The 15,625-nt window shown below is 37.8% G+C and overlaps 1 long non-coding RNA gene across 2 annotated transcripts in view; it reads left to right on the forward strand.

Annotated features, from left to right (window-relative positions):
* The first annotated feature begins 3,488 nt into the window (after positions 1–3,488).
* The window catches only part of LOC115282173, a 76,316-nt gene continuing 64,179 nt past the window's right edge, over positions 3,489–15,625 (forward strand). For both annotated transcript variants that reach the window (XR_003904546.1, XR_003904549.1), the window contains exons 1-2: positions 3,489–3,544; positions 5,362–5,422. This is a non-coding gene — a long non-coding RNA (uncharacterized LOC115282173). The remainder of the gene's footprint in view (positions 3,545–5,361; positions 5,423–15,625) is intronic.

The raw sequence follows: 15,625 nt of genomic DNA on the forward strand, positions 1-15,625 counted from the left end.
AATTTTTGTGGTAAAATACACACAACCTAAAGTTTATATTAACCATTTTAGGCGGAGAGTTCAGTAGTTGTAAGTATATTTACACTGCTGTGCAGTCAATCTTCAGAACCCTTTCATCTTGCAAAACTGAAACTCTGTACCCATTAAATCCAACTCTTTTTTCTTCCCTGGCCCCCAACCCCTGGTAACCAGCATTCCACTTTCTGTCTCTATGAATTTGACTACTCTAGGGACCTCATATAAGTGGAATTTTACAGTATGTGTCATTTAGTATCACTTACAACTCTACCCTCATCCTTGGCCTTGAGCCTCACTAACTCTAGGCTCTGTGATAGAATGAAGACACCTATTGCACAAATTACTTTGTCATTTTTTAAAACTGAAAACCAAACTATGGAATATATTTAATTTAGAATGAGTAATAAAGGTATATGTGCATGATAGAAAAATGACAGGACTCCATGCAGCAATTCTACATCTCTTTTTTTTTTTATTTTGAAACAAGCCTTTATTGAGGTATAATTGACATACAACAAACTGGACATAATTAAAGAGTGTAATATTTGATACGTTTTTTGGATTTATTCTTTAAAAAATTTTTTTGTTGTGGTGGGAACACTGAACATGAAATCTACCCTCTGAACAGAATTGTAAGAGTACATACAGTGTTGGTGGCTGTAGGTGCAATATTGTACAGCTGATCTTTAGAATCAGTTCACCTTATTTAACTAGACCTTTATGCCCATTGATCAGTAGCCCATTTCCCCCTTTCTTGGGCCCCTGGCAACCATTTCACCCCTTGATTCTATGAACTTGACTGTTTTAGATACCTCATCTGAGTGAAAACGTGCAATATTTCTTTCTATGATTAGCTTATTTCACAAGATCTGCAAGATTTACTGATCTTGTCCCATATTGCACATTTTTTTCTTTTTTAAAGGCTGAATAATATTCTCTGGTTATATATAAACCATATTTTCTCTAGCCATTCATCCATTGTAGGATATTTACGTTGTTCCCATTTCTTGGCTATTGTGAATAGTGCTACAGTGAACATGGAGTTCTGATATCTCTTTGAGATCCTGATTTCAATTCTTTTGGATAAAAATCCAAAAGTGGGATTTTTGGACCATATAGCAGTTCTAGTTTTAATTCTTCCAATTTTCTCTATACTGTTTTCCATAACAGCTGCATCATTTTGCATTTCCACCAACAGTGAATATGGATTCCAATTTCTTCACAATCTTGAAAACACTTTTTGTCTTTTATTTTTTGGTAGTAGCCATCCAAACAGGTGTGAGGTGGTATCTTGTGGTTTTGATTGATTTGCATTTCCCTAATGATAAGTGATGTTGAACATTTTTTCATATACCTGTTAGCCATTTTATGTCTTCTTTGGAGAAATGTATATTTAAGTTTTAGCCCATTAAAAAATCAACTTATTAGTTTCTTTCATTGTTGACTTATAGGAGTTCCTTGTGTATTTTGAAGGTTAACCCTTTATCAGATATATTGTTTGTAAATATTTTCTCACATTCCATAGGTTGCCTTTTTTCTCTGTTGACTGATTTCTTTGATGTGCAGAAGACTTTTAGCTTGATGTTGTCCTGTTTGTTTATTTTTGCTTTTGTTGCCTTTGCTTTCGGTGTTATATCTATGAAATCATAGACCAATGCCATGAAGCCTTTTCTCTGTTTCCTTCTAGGAAGTTTTAGTTTCAGGTCTCATATTTCAGTCTTTAATCTACTTTGAGTTGATTTCTATGTATGACATAAGGGACAATTTTATTCTTTTGCATGTGGATATCCAGTTTTCCCAACAGCATTTGTTGAAAATATTATAGTTATCATAAAAGGGTATACCTATTTTTTATACCTATTGGGATAATCATGTGATTTTTATCCTTTATCCTTTGTCAGGTAAATAATATGCTTCATTTCATTAGGGCCAATGTTTGGAAATTTACTTTTTCCGTTGGTAACAAGGTATTTAGAATATGTTTGTTGATGTTCTTTTTTGATGTTCTGTGTTGGTATCTATGCATTAGGCAAAGCAGCTGCCTCTCCCAGTATTCACAATCTGGCTGTGGACAAGAAGACCCCCTCCAGTCAGCTCTGCCAGAGATTTCTGGGGCCTTTCTAACCTTCCAAATAGCCCAACCCACTTTCTTTGTTCTTTTCAGACCCAGGTATTTCGTGTATATGGAGTTCCAACTGGACATTGGGAGAAATGAGACCAAAGCCAGTTCCTTGGGATGTCTCCAAAAGATTCGGCTCGTTGGATGCTCCATCCAACCCAAGTTTTTTCCCACTCATTCTTTGTTAAACTGGGAGGGAATGCTAGGACAATTGCTTGCCTAAAGAGTTAGAACTTAAAAAATGGTGCATTGACATGCCATCATATTGTTTACTCTTAGCACAAGGACTTAGCAGTGCTTGATAAAGCTTCCGAAGCTGGAACCAATGCTGGAGGTACAGGCCACTTATAATCACTTTTGTCTCCAAGGGGTAAATACTTAGGGTAACATCTAACTCTTCCAGTTTGGACCTTTAAGGACCAATATCAAAATAAATGCATGGAGACACACACTGGCTTCCAGGAGAAACGGTTTTTAAACAGTGTTAACAGTATGCAGCAACAGAAACCACCTCTAACTAATTCCAGTAGAAAAAGGGTTTATTGTTAGGGAATGCAGGTGGTCTTAAACAAATGAAAAGATGATAAACTTCCCTTATAATAAAGTAAAATTTAAAACTACACTAAAATATAATTTTCAACTTATCAGACTGACAAAAATGCAAAAGTTGGACAACATATTTTGTTGGCAAGGCTTTGGGGAAAAAAGCACCCACAGACATTTCTGGCAGGGATACAAAGTGATAAATGTCAGTGAAGGGAAAGTTGACAATATTTATCAAAATTACAAATGCACTTATCCTTGGACTCAACAATCCTGTTTCTGGGAATTTCTTCTAAAGGCATATCTTTATACAGAAGAATGACATATGCCATGCTGTTTACAATAGCAAAGAAAAAAAATTGGGGACAAGGCAAATAAACATCAGTAGATACCGATTAAAATAAATTGTGGTACCTCTCCACAGTGGAAATCTATGCCACCATAAAAGAGAATGAGAAAGTCTTCTATATACTCTATAGATATTTTATTAAATGAAAAAAAAGTGCAACAGAATGCACAGATACACAAACATTGTATATACAGGCATAGCATGCTACATTTTGTGTAAAAAAAGAACATGATAGGAATATTTATTTGTGTTTATTATGTCTGCAAAAAGAAATGCTAGGAGGATACATGAACTTTAGGAATGGGTATCTAAAGGCTGTGAGGGGCATGGGGTGCAAAGGAAAAGAAGTGAAACTTCTCCCATACCTTGTATTTCTTCGGATTGAGAACAATGTGCATGAATTTAGAACATTAAATAAAAGGATGATGTAATTTCCTGTAGGTCCTAGATAACCAGGCTCCGAGGCTAATCTTTGGAAACAACAGAGCAAATCACTGCCAGTTCTGTGAGATAAGGTGTGCCAAGTCCATTCTGAGAGAGCGGCAGTCGTAGCCATGATGACGGACAGTTTCTAGAGGCATGAAGGTTGTGGTTCTAGTGCAGCCTCCCGTATCCAGGGCTCAGTGTCAGGGGATAATAGGTAGTAGATGCCAAGTGTCTGTGTCCAGCCCTGGTGTCTTCTCTGTGCCCCACAAATGGATGCCAATGTGCTAAGACACTGATCCCCTCGGCGTTTGTGTTGCAGATGACCCTGGGGCTGATGCCCCCAAGCTGGTAGCCTGTAGCAGCAAACGGCCTTAGCTATTGGTTCTGCTGTGCACTATGCTCGGCATACTTTTCTATGTCGGATTTATTCTGAAAAGATTTGGGAGGTAATAGATTAGAGAACAAGCTTTAAAAGAAAGGACCCCCAGCTTGCCTCCAGAGAGGATAATACATCACAAGGATCAAAGCTTTCAGATTTGTTAAATTTGGGACATTCGTTTGTGCTGATGTGCTTAGAGTGGATTTGCTGCTGTTGATGTTTAAGTAGTCTGTGCTCTGCACCAGGGGCTGGTTTCCAAGGAAATGAAGGCTCCATTAAAGCTGCTTTCCACACAAGTGTTAGAGCGCTTATCTAAGGGGTTCACGATTAGTGAAAGTCTCACCAGATGTGCAGGGGAATTTTGGGAAGGGTAATATTTTCTGTTATATCCTCTCACTTAAAAGAACATAGAAAGAAAATGTTTTAAGGGGAGGGGAGTGCCAATATAAGGTATCCCAAACTAGCCTGTTGCGGTATTCTTTGAGTCCCTTGATTTAGTCCACGTAATTCAGCTTCCCTCGGGGCACCGAGTCAGAGGAGGGGTGGATATTGGATCTGGAGGGGCAAACGGAAGGTACCCAGCATAGCCTCTAAAAATACAGGACAGTGTTAGTCACAACCAGTTGTGTGGGCTTACTGAAGGAGGAATGTTCTCATTAACAAAATCTTCCCTGGACAATTTTGACTTTTGTTCTCTGTTCTCTTACTCATAGTATTAAAGGATAGAGAAAGAACAGGAAGAGGAGTCCTCTGCCCTGGCTCCAAGCTCATTCCTATGTTCTTGATAAACCTTTTCTGAATTTCATTCATCCATCCATCTATCCATCCATCTTTCCAAACATTCATACAACAAACATATACTTTTCAAGCATTGGCTTATTTTGTATGAAGTTCTGTGCTAAGAACTGAGTATAAATAGAGGAATATGACTATTTTCAGAAATCTTGCAGTCTGACAAGAAGACAGATATGCAAATAAACTAATGCCATGTGATAAGTGTTAATTATAAATATGCATATAAAGATCATCATGGAGAAAGAAAGGTCTAAACTTTAATGGTGTAGGGAAGGTAATGCTGGAGCTTAGATTCATAACAGAACAGAGGGTCCCCGTGGGGCCCCTTTTAATGAAATAGAAAAAAGCACTCTGTCCAAGGAGACAAAGAAGATAAAGGTGCCCCCTCCAGCCAGACAAGTCTTGAGCCAGAACCGTGACTGGTAACTGAGCTTTGGGCTGGCTTTTATCCTGTTGGCTAGTAGCCTTTATGCATCCTTCAGGTCGCCTGCCTTTATGGGGCAGCCCTCTCCCTCAGCTGTAATGTTCCAAAGTCTGTTCCATCAGAGGTAGGGCTTCTCTTCATTGATGTAGTCTAAGTGGTGCATGGGTGTATGGGGTGGTCATACTGTTATCAGTTCAGTTTCCTCCCTTGCTTAGGGAGAGAAAGTTAAACCGAAACCAGGAATCAAAAAACTTTTGGAGTCAGGTGGTATTGACCAGTGTGATGTTATTATTTTTACTGCCTTATAGGTATGCCAGCGGATTATAAATAAACTGAACCCACTCTCCTTTCCTCGTCTTCCCACCACAGGTAATACGATGATACACATTTACAAATGTCCCATACAGTAGCTATGGTGTTTGTTGCCTTTTTTAATTTTATTGCTTTATTGACAATTAACCATCAGGCAAAAGGATATAATATAAGGACTTATTGACAAGGTCTTGTTGGAATTTGTGATAGAGATAAAAAAACCCAAAAAACAAAAAACCAAACCCCAAAACCTGCAACCAAAAACCAGCCTCTACAGTTGTTTGTAACTTCATTGAGATTCAGTCTCTCATTATTTTCTTTGACAGTATGTTAGTGTTGAATTTTGGGGAAATTTTCAGCTGATATAAATTAATAGCATCCTTTTCAGTGGCTTGGTCAGGGAACAAAAACACCGTGTGAAATTGGAAGAGTCATCCCTTACACATTTCACTATATTTGCAGCAGCAGGAGTCTGGTATCCACTGTTGAAACTCGTTTTGGATATTATAAAGTATGGTTCTGATACAGGTCTTTGTTCAGATGCCTGGCTTCTTTCTAGATGATGCCAATAATCTTAATTTTTTATTTCTATTTTATTTTAAAATGTTTATTGTGTGTGTGTGTGTGTGTGTGTGAGAGAGAGAGAGAGAGAGAGAGAGAGAGAGAGAGAGAGAGCAAGAGAGAGCACATGCATGAGTGGGAGAGGGGCAGAGAGAGAGGGAGAGAAAGAATCCCAAGCAGGCTCCACTCTGTCAGAGCAGAGCCCAATGTGGGGCCAGATCCCATGAACCAAGAGATCATGACCTGAGCCGAAATCAAGAGCCAGACATATGAGCCACCCAAGTGCTCCTCTATTTTGTTTTTATTTAAAAGAACTCTAAGGGATCCAAATCAACTTTTCAGCGTAAGGAGCAGGAATGGGTTGGTAAAAGTGACTGCAGAAACAGGACAGAGGTATGAAGATTATTAGTTTAGGCTGCAGTGACAGAAACTTTCTTGTGGGAAAGTCACATGGACTCTTGAGACTTAGGTGTCTGTAAAATTACCCAAATTATGCCAGAATTTATTGCTATCTTCCTGTCACTGGTTTAATGTCAGTGCCATGCATGCTCAAAAAATCTGTTTGGGGAAAGCACAACAATGGTCAGTGAGCAAATGGATTCAAACCTGAGACAACAGATTCTTTTTTTTTTTTTAAAGTTTTTATTTAAATTCCAGTTAGTTAACATATAGTGTAATATTAGTTTCACGTGTACAATAGAGTGATTCCACACCTCCATACATTATCCTGTGCTCGTCACAGCAAGTGCATTCCTGAGTCCCTGTCACTTATTTCACCCATCTTCCCACCAGTCTCCCCACTGGTAATCGTCAGTTTGTTCTCTATAGTTGAGTCTTTTTCTTGGTTTGCTCCCCACACTCTCTTTTTCCCTTTGGTCATTTGTTTTGTTTCTTAAATTCTACATATGAGTGAAATCATATGATATTTGTCTTTCTCTGATTTCTTTTTTTTAATGTTTTTTAATTTATTTTTGAGAGACAGAGAAACAACAGTGTGAGCAGGGGAGGGTCAGAGAGAGAGGGAGATACATAATCTGAAGCAGACTCCAGGCTCTGAACTAGCTGTCAGCACGGAGCCCAATGCAGGGCTCGAACCCACGAACTGTGAGATCTTGACCTGAGTCGTAGTCGGATGCTTAACCGACTGAGCCACCCAGGCGCTTCATTTGACTGATTTGTTTCACTTAGCATAATGTTCTCTATCTCCCTTACAAATGTCAAGATTTTTATGTCTGAGTGATATTCTATTGTATATGTAGACCACATCTTCTTTATCCATTCATCAGTTGCTGGATGCATGGGCTGTTTCCATAATTTGGCTGTTGTAGATAATGCTGCTATAAACATTGGGTTGCATGTATCCCTTTGAATTAATATTTTTGTATTCTTTGGGTAAATACCTAGTAGCACGATTGCAAAATCATAGGGTAGTTCTATTCTCAACTCTTTGAGGAACCTCTATTTCCAGAGAAACCTCAGTTTTCCAGTGGCTTCACCAGTTTATGCTCCCACCAACAGTGCCAAGAGGGTTTTCCCTTCTCCACATCTTCACCAACACTTGTTATTTCCTATGTTGTTAATTTGAGCCATTCTGACAGGTGTGAGGTGATATCTCATTACAGTTTTTTAAAAATTGTTTTAATGTTTTTTGAGAGAGAGAGACAGTGTGAGCAGGGGAGGGTCAGAGAGAGAGGGAGGCACAGAAGCTGAAGACAGGCTCCAAGTTCTGAGCTAGCTGTCAGCAGAAAGCCTGACATGGGGCTCAAACCCATGAATGCAAGATCATGACCTGAGCTGAAGCTGGACGCTTAACCGACTGAGCCACCCAGTTGCCCCTCTCATTATAGTTTCGATTTGCATTTCCCTGATAATAAGTGATGTTGAGCATCATTTCATGTGTCTGTTGGTCATCTGGATTTCTTTTTCAGAAAAAAGTCTATTCGTGTCTTCTGCCAATTTTTAATTGGATTATTCAATTTTTGGGTGTTGAGTTTTATAAGTTCTTTATATATTTTAGATTATGACCCTTTATTGTTTTAAAATATTTTAAGAACATCTTGATTGTTTCCTTCACTGTGCAGAAGCTTTTTATTTTGATGTAGTCCCAGAAGACATATTTAGAGAGAAGTTGCTATGGCGATGTCAAAGAAGTTATTGTCTATGTTCTCTTCTAGGAATTTTATGATTTCAGGTCTCATATTTAGGTCTCTAATCCATTTTGAATTTATTTTTGTGTGAAGTATAATAAAGTGGTCAAGTTTCATTCTTTTGCATATTGCTGTCCAGTTTTTCCAATATCATTTGTTTAAGGGACAGTCTTTTTCCCACTGGATATTCTTTCCAGCTTTTTGAAGATTAATTGACCATGTAATTGTGAGTTCATTTTTTTCGGAAAAAAGTCTCTTCGTGTCTTCTGCCAATTTTTTAATTGGATTATTCAATTTTTGGGTGTTGAGTTTTATAAGTTCCATAGATCTATGTGTCTATTTTTGTGCCAGCACCATCATGTTTTGATTCCTACAGCTTTGTAATATAACTTGAAGTCGGGGATTGTGATGCCTTCAGCTTTGGTTTTCTTTTTCAACATTACTTTGGCTATTTGGGGTCTTTTCTTGTTCCATACAAATTCTAGGATTGCTTGTTCTAGCTCTGTAAAAAATGCCATTGGAATTTTGATAGGGATTGCATTAAATGTGTAGATTGCTTTGGGTAGTATAGACCTAATAGTAGTATTTGTTCTTCTAATCCATGAGGATGGAATGTCTTTCCATATTTTTGCATTGTCTTCAATTTCTTTCATCAATGTTTTATAGTTTTCAGACTGCAAGTCTTTTACAAAACTCTTTGGTTAGGTTTATTCCTTGGTATCTTACTGTTTTTGTTGAAATTGTAAATGGGATTGATGCCTTAATTTCTCTTTCTGCTGATTCATTATTGGTGTATAGAAATACAATAGATTTCTGTATGTTGATTTTTTCCCCTGTACATTGATTATGTATCTTATGACTTTACTGAATTTGTTTATTAATTCTGTCAGTTTTTTTGTAGTCTTCTGGGTTTTCTATGTATAGTATCATGTCATTTGCAAACAGTGGAAGTTTTACTCCTTTCTATTCAGTTTGGATGCCTTTTATTTCTTTTGTTGTCTGATTGCTGTGGCTAGGACTTCCAGTACTATGTTGAAAAAAGTGGTGAAAGTGGACATTCCTGTCTTGTTCCTGATCATGGAGGGCAAGTTCTCAATTTTTCCCTATTGAGAATGATAGTAGCTGTGGGATATTTATTTATTTATTACTTTTTAATGTTTATTTCTGAGAGAGAGAGAGAGAGAGAGAGCATGCACAAGAGCAGAGGTAAGGGCAGAGAGAGAGGGAGGGAGGCAGAGGATCCAAAGTGGACTCTGCACTGATAGCAGCAAGCCTGATGTGGGGCTTGAACTCACAAACTGAGAGATCATGACTTGAGCCAAAATCAGATGCTCTACTGACTGAGCCACCCAGGCACCCTTATTATTTTTTTTTAATGTTTATTTATTTATTTTTGAGAGTGAGAGAGCATGTGTGCATGTAGGGAAGAAGCAGAGAGAAAGGAGACTCTCAAGCAGGCTCCCCACTGTTAGTGCAGAACCTGATGTGGTGCTGGATATCATGAATTGTGAGATCATGACCTGAACTGAAATCAAGAGTTGGACGCTAATCTGACTGAGCTACTCACGTGCCCCTTGTAGATGGCCTTTATTACGTGGAGGTATATTCCCTCTAGTCTTACTTTGTTGAGGGTTTTTATCATGAATGGATATTGTATTTTTTCAAATGCACTTTCTGCATCTATCACATTGGCTCTTATCTTTTCCCTTATTGATGTGACATATCATATTAGTTGATTTGCAAATATTGAACCACCTTGCAACTTGGGAATATATCTCACTTGATTGTGATGAATGATTTTTTTAAATGTTTTGTTAGTATTTTATTGAGGATTTTTGAATCTGTGTTCATCAGAGACATTGGCCTCTAGTTCTCTTTTTTTGTAGTGTCTTTATCTGTTTTGGTGTCAGGGTAATGCTGGCCTTGTAGAATGAATTTGGATGTTTTCCTTCCTTTTCTGTTTTTTGGAATAGTTTGAGAAGATAACTCTTCTTCAAATGTTTGGTGAAATTCACCTGTGAAGCCATCTGGTTCTGGACTTTTGTTTGTTGGGAGCTTTTAGATTACTGATTCGTTTATTTGCTGGTTATCCATCTGTTCAGGTTTTCTATTTCTTCCTGTTTCAGTTTTGGTAATTTATATGTTTCTAGGAATTTATCAATTTTTTCTAGGTTGTCCAATTTGTTGGCATATAGCTTTTCATAATATTCTCTTATAATTTTTTGTATTTCTGTGGTATTTGTTGTTATTTATCCTCTTTCATTTGTAAATTTATTTATTTGGGTCCTCTGTCTTTTCTTTTTGGTAAGTCTGGCTAGAAGTTTATCAATTTTATTAACTTTTTTAAAGAACCAGCTCCTGGTTTCATTGATCTGTTCTATTGTTTTTTTAGTTTCTATATCATTTATTTCTGCTCTAGTCTTTACTATTTCCTTCCTTTTTCTGGCTTTAGGTTTCATTTGTTGTTCTTTTTCTAGCTTCTTTAGGTGTAAAGTTAGGTTATTTATATTTGAGATTTTTCTTGCTTTTTGAGGTAGACCCATATTGCTATATAAACTTCCCTCTTAGGACCACTTTTGTTATATTCCCAGGATTTTGGATCATTGTTTTTATTTTCCTTGTTGCCATGTATTTTTTATTTCTTATTTTATTTTCTAGTTGACCCATTCATTGTTTAGGAGCATGTTATTTAACCTCCATTTGTTTGTGATCTTTCCAGATTTTTTCTTATGGTCGATTTCAGAGTGTTGGGATCAGGAAAGGCACATGGTATGACTACAGTCTTCTTGTAGGCCTATTTTATGACCCAGTATGTAATCTGCTCTGGAGAATGTTCCATGTGCACTTGAAAGAATGTGTATTCTTCTGTTTTAGGATGGAATATTATAAATATATCTGTTAATTGTATCTGGTCCAGTTTGTCATTTGAAGCCATTGTTTTTGTTTAGGTCATCTGTCTATTGATGTAAGTGCAGGGGTTTTAGTCCCCTATTATTATTGTATAATTACCAATTAGTTCTTTTATGTTTGTTATTAATTGTTTTATATATTTGGGTGCTTTCATGTTGGATGCATAAATATTTACAATTTACAATCCTTGTCAGATTGTCCCCTTTATCATTATATAGTGACCTTCTTTGTCTCTTGTTATAGTCTTTGTTTTAGAATCTATTTTGTCCAATATAAGTATTGCTTCTCCAGTTTTCTTTGACATCCATTTGTGTGATAAATGTTTCGCTATCCCTGCACTTTCAATCTGCAGGTGTCTTTAGGTCTAAAATGAGTCTCTTTTAGGCAGCAGAGAGATGGGTCTTGTTTTTTTAGTCCATTCTGACACTCTTGCTGGGACAGCAGGGTTCTTATTCTTATTTAGAAAGTATAATTTCAGGTATAGTTTGTGTTCATTAACAGATTTTGAGTTTGATCTACTAATATCCCTGTTTCTTGCCTTCTCTTCAGGAGGTAGTTCCCTCCATACTTTATGACTCTCTCTACTGTGTTGGGCACAAGTTATTCATTTACTGATTAATTTGCTCATGGACAACAAACAACAGCTTACATTGAGTATGTGGACAGTCTGCATTGACTAAATTAGCTGGATAATTGCAAATACTTCACTTCTCTTGGAGTTACTAGAACTCTCTCAGTGTTGGAGAGTCATTGCCTGTGTTGTGCACCATGACCTCCAGACTGCTTTCACCACCTACTCTTCGGCCCTGGCATGATTTAAAAAGTTACGAAAAGGAAAGTACCTTTTTCCTCCCCAAATCTGTAATTTCTGACTTGGTTTAAAGTTGGCAGGCTTAATAAAAAAAAGAATAATTAATTTATTTAATGAATATTTATTGAGTCCTGCTATGTGCCAGGAATGAGAGGATATAGCAGAGAGTTTTCAGATGAAGTCTCAGTTGTCATAAAACTTACATTCTAGAGGAAGGAGAGAGATAAGAAACAATTATAAAAAAAAACAATGCAGAGCACCTGAGTGACTCAGTCCATTAGGTGTCTGACTCTTGATTTCGGCTCAGGTCATGAGCTCACAGTTTGTGAGGTCAAGTCTTGTATTGGGTTCTGTGCTGACAGTGCAGAGTCTACTTGGGATTCTCTCTCTTCCCTTCCCTTGTGTTCTCTCTTTCTCTCTTTCAAAATAAATAAACTTAAAACAATGTCATTTTAGATATTGATAAATACCTTGAAAAAATGAAGTAGCAATATCATAGTGGGAGACTACTTTGGGTGGGGGTTTAGGGAAAGGCTCCCTGAGGAGGTGGCTTTTCCTTTCTTAAGCTATGGTTTATTGGATGCTTTCTACGCTAGGTATGCCCTGTAGGTTGTGTTTATGTTACCTCATTCAATCTATGTAGTAACCTTACGAGAAAGTACAATCATCTCCTTTCTACAAATGAGGAAACTGAAGGACACAGCCATTTGGAGACTTGCCCAGGAGCACACAGATGGTAAGTGTTAGAGGCAAATTTGAACCCAGGGAGTTGTGTGCCTTCAACTACTAGGTCCTGTCTGCCAGCCATGTGAAGAGCTGGAGCGGAGGGAACAGCAAGTGCAAAGTTCTTCAGCAGGAGGAGTTTGTGGCGTCTGAGATGCAGACCAGAGACCTGTGTAGCTGAGGCAGAGTGAGCAAGGGCAGAAGTGGTGGTAACAGCGGCTCAGAGCTGGACAGAAGCCAGGACTTAGAAGGCCTGGTAGCTCATGGTGAGGAGTTAGATTTGGTTCTAAGGGAAGCCACAGAAGGGTTATAAGGAGGGAAGCAGTCCTGCTTTAGACTGAGTAAGAGTTCCTATTCTAAGGCTCTGTGCTTAGTGGGTCTCACATATGGCACATACACATATAAGCGCGCTCTCTCTCTCTCTCTCAAACACACACACACACGCACACGCACACACACTCACACCGGTCTTCAACTTCTAGGTATTGCTCTTGCTCTAGGGTGGAAATAGTGATTTAATGATAAAAATTTATATAGTAAAATTAAAATGTTTTGTAATGATTTCTGCAATAGCAATAATTATATGCAACACCACTAAAATATTTAAACGATATAAAAACTTCAGTTTATTTCTGAATCTAAATGTTGGTTTAAATGAACAGTTCTGGTTGTTACCTGGGGAAAAATTTCATTAAGTTGAAATTAATTTTAAAAAATTAATAACTCAAGAAAGGGGACCTAATTCAGGATTATTGTCAATAGAACACACATGTGTATTGATTATAATAATATAATTATAGATTTTACTGAAATGAAGGCAAGAAAAATAAGCCTTATTCCATAAATAATAATTTATGAGCTATGTATATCCTTATTTTTCTCTCTCATCCAAACATGGATCAACAGAATACTCAGGTGTGTGTAATAATAATTAAATTCAGTCATCTTGAATATTTTGCCAGTTTTTAAAATTTTTATTCTTTTAGTGTTTATTTATTTTTGAGAAAGCAAAGGAAAGAGCATAAGTCGGGGACAGAGAGAGAGAGGGAGACACAGAATCTGAAGCAGACTCCAGGCTGTCAGCACAGAGCCTGACATGGGGCTCGAACTCCTAAACCACAAGATCATGACCTGAACCGAAGTCGGATGCTTAACTGACTGAGCCACACAGGTGCCCCTATATCTTGCTAACTTTTAATCATGTAAAAACAGCATGTGAATCTTTTTATTTTTATTTTTTATTTTCATTTATTAAGATTTTTTTAATGCTTATTTATTTTTGAGAGAGAGAGGAGAGAGACAGAGTGCAAGTAGGGGAGGGGCAGAGAGAGAGAGAGAGTCACAGAAATCAAAGCAGGCTCCAGGCTCTGAGCTTTTAGCACAGAGCTGGACGTGGGGCTCGAACCCATGAACTGTGAGATCATGACCTGAGCTGAAGTCAGGTGCTTAACTGACTGAGCCACCCAGGCTCCCCGATTTTTGTTTTTATACATATTATACACTTGTCAAAGTAGGAGGATGGAATATATTTTATTTAATGCATTTTTAGTTTTGTCTATTAATTTAAATATTTAAATAAACAGTATGTGGCTCCCATTTGTCCCCCTGGCCGAGCCCTGCATATATAAGAAGTACGCCTTCAGGGAAATGACATGATCTGATTCATGTTTCTAAAGGATAAAAAGAAGCAGAAAGCTAAACTCATTTCTAAAAGTGACATTATCTGATTTATGTTTTTAAAGATAAACAATAAAGCTGTATTTATTTCTGAAACACACAATTTGAAAAAAACACTTTGTTTTTCAATGAATTTTTTTCCTTAGAAGTTCTGCTTAGAGAGAAGTTAGACATTTTTAATGTGGAGAAGAAGACATAGGTAGAAGAATAATTCTTGCCTTGCAGCGTGTCAGATCTGGAGTCTTGGATGTTAAAAAGTCCACATTAGTTCTCTTATGTTTCCTATAGCAGTGGTTCCCCATGGTGCACTTTATAAATACTTACACAGGTTTTACAACATACCTTTGCCTGGCGCCCCACCCCAGAGATAGGAGTTAACTGGTCTGGGTGGGGCTCTTCAGTCTATGAGGGCTCCCTGGTAGTTCTTGTGCAAGGTCAGGGGTGAGAACCGTTGCTTCAGTGGCTCCTCTCTCTGTAAAACTGGACACTTTTCTCGCTTATTTGGAAATTTCTGTGAGTTTCCCCACCTTTTCTTTTTTGGGATTTTCTGGCAGGTTTCATCTCTTTGTTTTTCTTGCAATTCTCTTCTTTTGACTGGATACAAAGGGTATCTGGTAAGTATCCCTTTATGGGACTGTGATTGAGGTTGCTAAGAAAAATAATAATCACATGAGCACATGTAGTTTAAAAATACAATTGACTTAATCAGATGACAACCAACCACTGTAGGATTTGAGCCCCTAACCTTTTATACCAGCCTTGGGGAGATGGTGTATGATATGATTAAAAATATTAATGGACAGAATAAGTATAGAGTACGTATGTATAAATACACAAGACTGGATTTACACTGCTCATGAGAGGCTGTTAGCAGAATCCCAGGACTAAAAGGTACCATCCATGCTCAGGTTTCTCTGAATGTACTTCCTGCTGTACTCAGGATGAAGTTCATTCGCGAGCTTTATAGCAGACTGAGTGACAGTGCTATCAGGAAGGGCAGAGCACCTGAACTCATAAACAGGGTGCAACACAGGGGATGTGGGGCTGGTGGGAAGGACTGCATGGGAGAGAATCATAAAACTGCTTTTGAGAAGCCTCTGCTAAAAAATATGGCTGCTGTTGGCATAGTCGTTGTCCAGATTTCAGGCTGAACCATAGCCTTTTATGATCTGAGGCAGTAAATTCCCTTTATTAACACAAACAATGAGTCTCCCAAAAGAATGGAGTTAAGGAAGGTTCAGGACACAACAGGTCCTCTGGGTGAGGCTTTCTCCCTTCCCCAGATCACCATTTCTAGGGTTATGCTGATTTTTTGTTTATAGACTCTTACAGCAGTTAACATTCTGGTTTTTTTTTTTTTAATGTTTTGCTTTTGAGAGAGAGAGAGAGAGACAAAGAGAGAGAGGGAGAGAGAGAGAGAGAGAGAGAGAG

This window comes from Suricata suricatta, chromosome 1, assembly GCF_006229205.1.
Source record: "Suricata suricatta isolate VVHF042 chromosome 1, meerkat_22Aug2017_6uvM2_HiC, whole genome shotgun sequence".
NCBI classification, from domain to species: domain Eukaryota; kingdom Metazoa; phylum Chordata; class Mammalia; order Carnivora; family Herpestidae; genus Suricata; species Suricata suricatta.